General features: G+C 35.5%; 1 pseudogene; it reads right to left on the minus strand.

Moving 5' to 3' along the window:
- LOC107739001 (importin-11-like) overlaps nucleotides 1-12,666 on the minus strand; it is a 139,894-nt pseudogene that overhangs the window by 88,511 nt on the left and 38,717 nt on the right.

Below are 12,666 nucleotides of genomic sequence, written 5' to 3' on the forward strand. Positions count from 1 at the left end.
ATTTGACAGTATAGTTTTTCCCTAAACATAGCACATACCGAACCATACCGAAACTGTGATACAAACCGAACTGTAAGTTGAACCGTTCCACCCCTAATATATATATATATAGTGTGTGTGTTTATGTGTGTATATATGTTTGTTTGTTTTTTAATTGTGGATATACCTCTACAAACTTTGATTCTCAACTGACTTCCTAGAAATTCCATAGTGGCCATTCAATCTAACTGAAATTGGTGCACCTTGATGGCTAAGCAAATTAACCACACTTCATACAAACATAAGTAATGGGTCATATGACATCCATTAGTGTGAGTTTGGGATGAGGTAACATCTGCGACTTAACACTCAACACATTTTAGTCCCCCTAAAGCTGAACTGGCACCACAGCTGCCATGCTGAAGCTCTGAGCTGAAAAGGTCATTTCACGCTGCTGTGAATCGCACGCTGAACATTACCATCACACATTCTGCTGCTCTCCGAGCTTGCCTGCAGTGTGGCTGCTACGCTGTACTTGAAACGCAATAGAGTATGGCATGTGACGAGAGGCCGAGGGTCGCTGAGCATTGACCTGATTCTCCACGTGCACCAAAGGACGCGACCCAACTAGGACAAAGAAAGGACGCCTGCCTTCAAGAACTCTTAGAGTGGAAGTAGCACAGATGGATTTTAGTCCAGTGAGAACAAAAATTTTGAGTTAGAGTTTGCAAAATAAATGCCAAGAAATCTCTTTCGTTTCGTCTTTCGTTTAGGCTGTCCACAAGTGTTGCACGCAAAAACAATCATACAGCATGAGCAGTGTAGTCTGACTCATGAACAAATGACTTACAGTGTGAGCCAGTTTTGCATTAGTGAATCAAAAATATACAGCACAGCTAGTGTAGGCCAATTCACAAACAAATTAATTTTATAGTACAAAAGCCTGTTTGTGTTAGTGAATAAAAAAATATGAAGGGCGACCAATGTAGTTCAATTTATGGCAAATGACTCACACAGTATAAGCCCGTTTGTGTTAGTGGGTTAAAATGATACAGCACAACCAGTGTACTCTCTTACAGTAGTTTGTTATGGAGTTTGATCAGTATAGTTAAAATTATGAACAAATGACTCTTACAGTATGACCCTGTTCGTGTTAATGATTAAAAAAATATAACACGACCAGTGTAGTCTTATTCACAAACAAATGATTCTCATGACCAATGTAGTTCAATTTATGGCAAATGACTCACACAGTATTAGCCGTTTGTGTTAGTGGGTTAAAATGATACAGCACAACCAGTGTACTCTCTTACAGTAGTTTGTTATGGAGTTTGATCAGTATAGTTAAAATTATGAACAAATGACTCTTACAGTATGACCCTGTTCGTGTTAATGATTAAAAAAATATAACACGACCAGTGTAGTCTTATTCACAAACAAATGATTCTCAAAGTATGAGCATTTCATGTTAACGAATCAAAAGTATACAGCATGACCAATGTAGTCAGAATTACGAACAAATTACTCGTTGGTTTGTCTATTCAGTAGGGCTGTCAGTAGATTAAATTTTTTAAAATCTAATTAATTACATGATGTGTCGATTAACTAATCTAATTTATCGCAAATTAAATTTAGCTGTGAAAATACCCCCAAAAGATTATTTAAAGCTATTTTTGTGTTAAATGAGAAATTATTAAGTAGACATTACAAATAGTAGCTTTAGAAATAAATATTTTATTTGATTCAACATAAAATTTATTACACAAACATTTAGGCTACAACGGCCTAACATAAACTATGGAAAATAAAAAAAAAGATCATTTGAGAAAAATCTCAGATTTTTTCGTTCATGCAATGGAAGTCTCTGGTAACCAAAACAGCTTTGTTACCAACAGTCTTCAAAATACCTTCTTTATGTTCCACAAAAGTAGTAAGTCATTCAGGTTTGAGTAAATGATGACATAATTAAATTTTTTGGGTGAACTATCCCTTTAAAGTTTTTCCCCCCCTTTTTTTTTATGAAATAATACTCTAAAACGGCCAGCAGATGGCGATAAATATCTTTATGAGTCATTGATTCGATTCGTTCAAACGGCTGATTCCTTCAGGAATGAAGTAAACGGCTCTCTTTATGAATGGGCCTTTGAATCATTGGTTCACACGATTCATTCAAAACACGGCTTCATTCAGAAACTAAACGCCGCTGTGTTGCTCGGAGACGCACAACAATTCTGCTGTGGCTCAATAGGTAATATTTTCATTGGCAAAACTGATAAAATATAACACAATATTAACTTCTTATTTACTGAACTGTTGTATAAAATCACATTTGCATGTTACTCGTAATATTCTGACATATAAACAGCACTTGTGTGATATTGCTCTCGCTGCTCGTGTGATATCGCTTATCATATGATATAAAATATGCGACAAAAACTCATACAGGAGCATTTGCCACAATATCTTGAATTTTAGGGCATAACTGCATGTATGGAGTTGTTGCCCAGCATCATATTTGTCAACAGTCAACTATAATAAATGTAAGATGTAAATGTAACTAATGTAACAACATTAGTAGAAACAGAGTTCAAAACTGACATTATAACTAAAATATACAAACATGAATTGGAATCGAACCATATTGAATCACAAATATGAATCTAATTGAATCAAGAGTTTGTGAATCTGAACATAATCAGCAAATCTGAATTCATACCCAGCCCTATCGCACTTACCCCTCAATCATACCCCTCAAACCAATTTTGTCCTATGCATATTTCATTTTTATTTGATTGTTTATTGTATTTATTAAAATACTGGCAAATACAGTACATCTATCTATATGAACGTTATCTCCAGTCCCTTTTATTCAGGTTTGAGGCCACGTAGTGGCCCAGTGCACTGTCCCCAATGTCCTGGGCCATAATCTATCCAAGGGAAGTAATAGTTTATTGCATCCCGCTAAAGTCCCAGGGCGGAGAAGAAACACGACAGAGTTCCTGTAAATGGGGAAGACGGATGCAACAGGCTTCCCCAGCCTATTGATCTGGTCCTTAGCAACCGCTGCTGCCCCTTTTGACCTTAGAGCCACGAAATCAGTGCTCAGATAATCTGTCTGCCAAGGCAAAGCGCTAGAGTCTGGACTTCGTGACACGCTAGGTCAAACGAAGTGATGAATCAATGGGAGGGTCTGGAGGGCTGCCAGTCGGGAGAAATGACAGTGCACAAGGTCAAGGAATTTGCAGCCGTTTCTCATAAAAAGCAATGAGGACGAATTACGAAGGTATAATGCATATTGGTAACTTCCTGCTGAATATAAACTTGTCAAATCCCAAAGCCCAAGGCACAGATGGCAGATGGCAGCACCAGGGTTACTCATATGTCTCTCTGAAAATCCCTCTGAGCCTTTCTCAGGCATACTGTCTCATCATGACAGTGACAAATGTGCCTGATTAAAGAGTGGCAGACGTACATTTGCTTGCTCTGTCAAGAGCGAGTGCAGAGACCTACAAACAAACTACTGTGGAACTTTGAAATGCAAGACTTTTTCTTCTCTCTTTCCTTAAAGAAATGGTTCACCCAAAAATTTAAATTTTCTGAAAACTTACTCACTCTGAGGCCTTCCAAGATGTAGATGAGTTTGTTCCTTCAGCTGAACAGATTTGGAGAAACTTTATTACATGAATTATATGACCTGATCACCAATGGATCCTCTGCAGTGAATGGGTGCCGTCAGAATGGCGATTTGAAGATAAACGCCTTAATGATGGATTTGTTTCTTACAAATACGTAGATTTTCACTTCACAAAACATTTGATAGACTGGAGTCGTGTGGATTACTTGAGAACTGTAGTGATGTATTTATCAGCTGTTTAGACTCTCATTCTGACGGCACCCATTCACTGCAGAGGATCCGTTGGTGAGCAAGTGACATAATGCTAAAATTCTCCAAATCGGTTTTAATGTACTTTGCACATTTTCAGCAAATTTTCATTTTGGATATTTCTTTAGTTTAGTTCTTTTATTCTATAAAATCACTTAAGAAGTGCAGTTTTCTTGCTGTTTTTGACATATTTTTATTGTAACTAAGACATTTCAACTTAATTATGCCATTTCTCTGCAAGAATTTAAAAATTGATGCAAAAATGTATGTAGTGCATGAGTCATTAATATTTTTGTTAAATTTTATTGGAAAACTGTACATTTTTAAATGTGTATCTGATAAAATGTACTTTTGTTGCCATTTATAAATATGCTTGCATATACAACACTATTGTTTAAAAGTTTAGGGTCAGTAAGATTTTTAAATGTCTTTAATGCCGTGAAAAATTAATATAATACAAAATAGCCTTTTTACACTGTATTTTACACTGTAATTTATTCCTGTGATGGTAAAGCTTTTCAGCAGTCATTACTCCATTCTTCAATGTTACACGATTCTTCAGAAATCATCTGATTTGTTGCTCAAGAAACATTTCTTATTATTATCATCAATGTTCAAAACAGTTTTGCAAAAAACAGCAACAGCAAAAAAGAACAGCATTTGAAATATTTTGTAATAATATAAATGTCATTACTGTCACTTTTGCTCAACAATGTAAATTTAATGCAAAGTAATAATAAAAAATACTGAGTGCAAACTTTTGAACGACAGTGTAGATGACCTCAAAACATGGAGTAAAAGTCACAAAACTCAAATTTTAATTTCATGGAGTCAACATCAACGTTTCAAAATATGCAAATGAGGTTTAAATCCCTCTCTCCTTACTCAATAGGAGAAAGAAACAGACAAACAAAAACAAACAGTGGTGAATGGAAGGAGACACTGGCGGTCATGGTTTCAAATGCGATCATAATGAGATCTTCCACAACAGAGGTCTGTTTCTCCTCTCTCTCTCTCTCTCTCTCTCTCTCTAAAGTCACAAATGATGGTTTGTGTAGAGTCACAGTCTTCATTACTCTTTTTTAATTTTGTATCTTTGTCTTGTTCTCCCACATAACTGTCACTAAAACATAAAAAACTGCATCAGGCACTGGCACTGCACAGCAGTGTTGGAGAGAAAATTACAAAAAGTAGAAAGACTACAGTACAAACTACATTTTTAATAGCATGAAACTAGTTTTTCTACATCGCTAGTTAGATAAATCGCTATATTTTTTTAAATAATATACAGCGGATTGACAGAAGTAACAATATTAAGAAACAACCATTTTGTAATGTCTGTTTAAGAAATAAATATTCATTTGATTTACAGCCCTATTTTTAAAAAGAAGCAGTGTTGCAAATCAACTTTTTATTATCTTGTAGTGTAAATAAGTTGAATGGGTAGTTTGACTGTACTTTAACTACTGTAAATTATGAGCAGCTTGTCAAGTCATCTTCCCCAACACTTCTGCACCTACTTATGCTTTGCTTTTAAAATATCTTTTCTTTTTTTTTAATTCCAAGTTTCTTTTCTTAACCCTCATGGCCTTCAATTAATATTTCAACACCTTTCTCCACAGGACGTTTATTTTACATATCTGATACCTCACATCTTCCCAACTCTCATTACCTCATCAAATGCACCGCTGGAGTCTCCCAGAAGAACGGTGTTTAACCAATCCATCAACCACAGCTGATATAATACTGCTATTGTAAGAAGGCAGTAAATGTCATTGAGGCGAAGTGTAAAGATTATCCAGGTTTATCTAAATCTCGATATCTTTGTGCTGTTCTTAAAAAGACTTGCGAGAAAGTGAAAGATTATCAGCTCTTTCCAGAGCCAGTAAATGTCATTGAGGCGAAGTGTAAAGATTATCCAGGCTCCCGTCTGAGAGGTTTATCTAAATCTCGATATCTTTGTGCTGTTCTTAAAAAGACTTGCGAGAAAGTGAAAGATTATCAGCTCTTTCCAGAGGCTGTCCTCATTCGGCATTTTGATGTTATCCTGCACAATTTTTAAACTCCCGAGGCCAAAAAAAAAAATAGAGCTATTAAATTATGTGTGTATACCTGTACACCTTTATGTAACTAACCTAGATTTCCAGAAACAATCATAGCGAAAGAGCAAAAAACTTGAAGGTGCTGGGCTTCATTCCGTATTCTTTTTGATAAAGTGCCTATCTGAGCTCACAGAGGAGTAATGCAATAAAAAATAAACTTCTGAGAGAAAGCTTTAGTCTTTTATCTATAGAAGGGTAAGACTCTATCACTGCACAAGCTTCTTTGAACGCACCTGTGGAGTGACATCACTTCCTGGGAAAAACAATAACAGTGAATACGGTTTCATCTACAGAAAACAATGCTTAAGATGTTCCCGTGACTTTCTGGCTTCATTCACTAACACAGACTTGCAGGTGTTTGTATGAAGGTTAAAATTGCTTTCGGAGTAATTTAATTATGTTTATTAAATCATACCTGTTATGGCTGACTTGTAGCTCCCCAATGAGTTGGTTCTTGAACCACTGATCAAAGTCCAGAGTCGACTCTGAATCATTGAAACGAGTCGTTTTTAAAACGAATCCCAAGCCGTTTCATGTTGAGGTCAACATGAAATATTTGCATATTGCCCGCCCACTTGTTGGTCTTTTCCCCTTGGTATGAATGAAAATGCAAATTCCTTCTTTGCCACTAGGTGCAGCTTTTGGAGCAGTAAAATAGCGGTTTCCCCGGTAACGCTGTACACAAAGCAGCACTGCAAAAACCTGAAAAACTCACAAACCTGCTTTATCAGGCGTTACAGGCATGATGACATTAAAATGAGACCAATCGGACCAATCAGTCGACTCTGAATCATTGAAACGAGTCGTTTTTAAAACGAATCCCAAGCCGTTTCATGTTGAGGTCAACATGAAACATTTGCATATTGCCCACCCACTTGTTGGTCTTTTCCCCTTGGTATGAATGAAAATGCAAATTCATTCTTTGCCACTAGGTGCAGCTTTTGGAGCAGTAAAATAGCGGTTTCCCCGGTAACGCTGTACACAAAGCAGCACTGCAAAAACCTGAAAAACTCACAAACCTGCTTTATCAGGCGTTACAGGCATGATGACATTAAAATGAGACCAATCGGACCAATCACGGCAGATTAGCGTCCCGCAAAGGAGGGGTTTGGAAAAATGAATTGTTAAACTAATCGTTTGGGAGTCGTTGAGCAAATAAGGTAAAAATAAATGCATATTATAAGACTGAAATTAAAAGTGAATGAAATTGTTTTTTTGACCTTGCATGCATGTCAACCTGTTGTTGGGGACTCCCCAAAACCAAAATATGAACATTTCATTACCCATAATAGGGGCACTTTAATTGAAAGACTGAATGTCAAAATGGGGGGGGAAAAAATTATGCATGGAAATGTAATGCATTTAACGCACCTAGAGCTGTACGTCATCTTAAATTTAAATAAACAAATAATATTAAAATTTAAATAATCTTACATTTTACAATATACAGTAATATATATCACACACACAAACACACTGCCATTAAAAAATTTGGGATCAGTAAGATTTTTAATGTTTTTTAATGCAGTCTCTTATGCTCATCAAGGCTGTATTTATTTGATCAAAAATAAAAATAAACTAATAGTAGAACAGAAATAATAAATATACAGAAATAGTAGTGTATATTCTAACACAGAATTTCTATTTTGAATAAACACTGTTCTTTTTAACTTTTTATTTATCAAAGAATACTGAAAAAAGTATCACAGGTTCCAAAAAATATTAAGCAGCACAACTGTTTCCAACACTGATTACAAATCAGCATATTAGAATGATTTCTGAAGGATCATGATGAGACACTGAAGACTGGAGTAACGATGCTGAAAATTCAGCTTTGCTTCACAGGAATAAATTATATTTTAAAGTATATTAAAATAGTAAACTGTTATTTTAAATTGCAATAATTTTTTACAAAATTACATTTTTTTCTGTATTTTTTTAACAAATAGATACAGCCTTGATGAGCATCTTCTTAAAAAATCTTACTGATCTCAAACTTTTGAACAGCAGTGTACATAAACACCCATATACTGTATATACACACACATATACTGTATATACACACATATATATGATTACATGTGTAATATTTAAGCTATTTTTACATTACTAATAGTGCACTTTGAAATATCTTCCATATTTCTTAATTTTATAAGAGAAATTAAGAAAAGTAATGCATGATGGTACCTGCATCCTTCATGAGCATCTGCACTGGGTCCTCCACATTACTGGGGCCTGAGAGAGAAAGCAGACTCTGTGATTTTTAAATTTTCATTCCCCTCCCCCCTTACAACCCCCCTTACAATGTGCTTTAGGCCTGTAGGGAACATCTAGCACTTTCACACATCTGTAATAATTGTGACTTAACCACTTTGCAAACAAGCACTTTGCAAACAGTAGTAAAAGCGGCAGAGTGTGTAATAAAATAACACAAGCAACTAAAACTTTTGTCCCATTTCCCTTAACCAATCACAATTAGCCATCACAAAGCGACAATGAGGAGGCGACTCTCCTTATTGTCCAAGCATAATTACTAATTAGAACACAGGAAATGCTCAAGAGAAAAAGACAATGACACTACTAGGAAATTAACTGAGGGGTCGTTATTAGAATCATCATCTAAATGACAGTGAAAGTGAAAAGTGAAACTGAAGTGACGTGTGGCCAAGTATGGTGTCCCATACTCGGAATTTGTGCTCTGCATTTAACCCATCCAAGTGCACACACACAGTACTGAACACACACACACCGTGAACACACACCCGGAGCAATGTGTGCTTTTATAATGATGTTGACTTCACACTGTAATGACACATGATTTGCAAAAAACAGCCACTTGCAGGGCTGCTGTCACCATTTTAATAAAACATGGACTTTTCGAATTCCATGCCAAAACACTCAAAGATCCTTATGAATGTCCATAAGAATATTTGTTTAGCACATCATTCTAATTTAATCATCATAGTAAATTTTAATCAACTAATTTACACTGAAAGCTCATTTGAGTCGTTCACTAATTAATTAGCGAGCCAGATCAAAAGCAATGAGAGCGTAACGCTTGTCAGACGGTCCTTGTATTTGGCTGAAAGTGCGAGCTTAATTGCTACACGCAGCTGTAAGCACTTTAGCTTAGCAGGGTGTGCTTTATAAAAGGTGACATTTGCCCTGAAAGGCTACAATCAAAAAGTCCACATCTAAAGTAGAACCCCAGATGACTTTGTCAGTTTTTCCTCACAAAAAAGGTAGAGAAAATCCCTCATTTGGAAATCAAAAGAGCTTTGAAGAACTGATGGCATGGCATGTGTCATTTGGTGTCAACCCAGCCTCTCTAAGCTAATGTCAGCCGGAAGCTAGAAATGACAGTACTTCCATGCTGAAACACTTCAAAAAGGGGTTCTCTAAAAACCACGTGGCATCCGGGCACATTTTCAGCACTGCCCTTTTGATGACTTTTCAAAATATTTGACATAAGAAGCTAACATGTTAATTACTACAGATAAAAAGGGACCTGCAGTATGAACTTTCAGTTTTTAAAACAAAGAATAGCCTACATTTTTCACCGTTTTCTTAACTACACCTGCTCCAGATGTGACATTTCTTTCATTATCACAACATAATGACAGTTCATTTAACCAGTGAGTTTAATTTGATCAGCGAGTCTTTAATCAGCACATTAAAAGCTTTGACTTGTCTAATTCACTGTGGCCTTGAATGCCAGGAGTTATTGCTCACTTTTTCTTTTTAATAAAGCGTAATGAATCCATCCCTGCTGGAAAAAAAGCAACAACTTAAACCAGGAAAAACTGTGTCTTAGCTGGTTTAAGCTGGTCTACCTGGTTAAAGCCACTCTACAATCTTTAAAACAGAACAGCCTAACCAGCTTGGCAAGACTGGGAAGCCAAACAATAACCCTGTTTAAGCTGTTTATCCGGCAGGGATTTTGTTAGGAGTGAAAATCAATAACCATTAATATATTTATCTATTAAATAAATACAATTTGAAAAACCACGGTAAAAGATTCTCAAACAATAAATAAATAGTGTCACCACAAACTAGCCTTATATTTTATTATACACTTATGTCAAATAATTCTTAAAGTACTAAAATAACTGATTTATTTAATTTGATACATTTTTTCATCCCTAGATAGAGTCTAAATAATATTTATTAAAAAAATCAGATAAAACCAACCTTGAAGATTCTGCACCATCTCTAGAAGCACTGGTAGTTGTGGAAAATGTCCAAGAAAAGCACTTCTGTGCACGGCTGTAAAGATATCGAGTAAAACAAAGAGAACAGGATGTGACAAGGAAGCATTCGATACAGGAACAACATTTAAACACAAACATTTACCTACCAACACAAACACATGAAAAGAAAACCACCGGGTTTTCCGTGGTATCCCTCGCTCTAGCCAACACAATCAATAGTTTGCATTGAAGGAAGGGTCAGGGTGCGAGACCTCACTCTGTGGCCTTCAGCAGCTATTATTACATGCTGGGACACTGACCTCACAGGGGAATATCACACCTTTGCAAAGTGTGGCAAGCTCAACAATCACCGCACATGTCAAATCATGTTCTATGCCTTCAGGAAATCTGACATGATTGATATAGTTCAGAACGGAATCAATAAGGGCACTTAGGGCAGGTGCCTGGACTGACTATGGATGATCACAAGAGAAGGGACTTCAACGATTTAGCTTCTATCAAAGCAATTTAATTAATTCAATATATGCACTGAATGATTCAGAGTGAGGCACAGCACAGCAGCTGATGAACGAGTGTTTTCTGTGTCTCGGAGCGGCTCGGATCACAGTAAATGCTGCTCTACAACAACTCATCTCTACATCTGCTCTGAGTTTGGGTTGCTCAGAATAGCACTGGGAATGCAACAAGCACCAACCATCTTTCCAATCTTGTAATGAGAAACAGCGAGAGAATCAACAAAAGAGAACCTTTGGGACCCCCATGCATTTTTCCACCAGAATAAAAGCCTGACAGCATAAAACTTGAAAATTAAAACATTTAAAAGCCACAAATAGTAGTATTATCATTTTAGAGTGTAATACCAAATAATAAATATATTATTATTATTATGATTATTAATATTATTACATTTTACTTATAGGCACCTTTCAGGGCACTTAAGGACATTATTATTATTATTATTATTACTATTGTTGTTGTTTGTTTGTTTATTTATTATGTGAAATATTACAATACCACTATTTACTATTCAGAGTAATTGTATTTGTATTTTTCTATTTTGTTTAATATTGTATTTATTGTTATTAATAATAATAATATTAATGACAATTATTACTATTGTTGTTATTATTATTTTCATAATTATTATTATTACATTTTACTTATAGGCACCTTTCAGGGCACTCACGGACATTTATTAATTTGTTATTATTATTATTGTTTATTTATTTATTTATACTGTGAAATATTACAATAGCACCATTTACTATTCAGTTTACTTTTTAGTATTTTTCTATTTTGTTTTCTATTTTATTTATTAATAATAATTAGTAGTAGCAGTAGTATTATTGTTGTTGTTGTTTTTATTATTATTGTTATATAGTCATGCTGATATATGATCACAATTTTATTTATTTATTTGGGGGAGTGCCAAATGTGCAGTCCTACAAACAAGAACAGCAAACCAAATTGCAACCTTTATCAGAAAAATCATGCTACTACCAAGTGACAAATATAGAAAATGTATGCCAAAATATTGTGATTTGATTGGACACAAACTCACAGAGCTTGTGACATGAACGACAACGGTTTTCTTTCTTTCTGAAAAAAAAATAAGCCTTTGCTATCTTTCTTAAGGCCCAATTATATGGTTAATTGCGATTTATTTTTTGCATTTACCACTGTTTTTTCCTGCTATCCACAACACAATTAGAACAGACATGAATCACATTTTAGGTTTGCGACTAACGAGTTGAGATCCCCTGCTTTCAACTGATGTGCAACATTCACACTGCTTACAAATATTTGCACTCAGAGGACAAGGAAGTCTATTTAAACCCAAAACATAATTAAGACATTCCCTTTCGAAATTACCTGAAGGTTAAATGACTCCACAGTGGCGTCTTTCACCGAGTAAATGACAAATGGGATGTAAAACGCTACTCTCGCTTGAGGTTATAAGTTTAGTCAGCCAATGTCATTTTAAAGCCAGGACATAAAAGCCACATTAAGTAGGCGGCCAGATGTAATGCAAATCAAGTCGCATGAGGGCAGTAACAAATGACCCTGTAGAGTCACGGCCCCCACTATGTAAATTCCAAAGAAATAAGACAGACCCCTGATTCCTTTTAACTTAGTCGCTTTGCATTTACTGACACGTCCGCTGACCTTGGAATACATCTCTCTGTAAGGTAGATTACCAAAAGACGAGCAAATGGAAATGTTCCATATGCAAAAAAAAAAAAACAGCTTTGAACATTATAATAATTATAAAATCAGTCAAACTGGAAGAGTTACCCGTAAACTATACTTCCAGGAGTCATCGCCTATCTCTTCCACAGCTGAAGAAAGAAACGTTAAACACAACTTGTCACAACATATATCATGCACTTTAAAAGTGATAGTTCACCCAAAAATAAAAATTCAGCCAGTTATTCATCTTCATGTCATTACAAACCGTATGACTTTGTTGAAGAATGTCCTGTCCACTCTG

The sequence above is a fragment of the Sinocyclocheilus rhinocerous genome, unplaced genomic scaffold, assembly GCF_001515625.1.
Source record: "Sinocyclocheilus rhinocerous isolate Xijiao unplaced genomic scaffold, SAMN03320098_v1.1 scaffold1486, whole genome shotgun sequence".
NCBI classification, from domain to species: Eukaryota; Metazoa; Chordata; class Actinopteri; order Cypriniformes; family Cyprinidae; genus Sinocyclocheilus; species Sinocyclocheilus rhinocerous.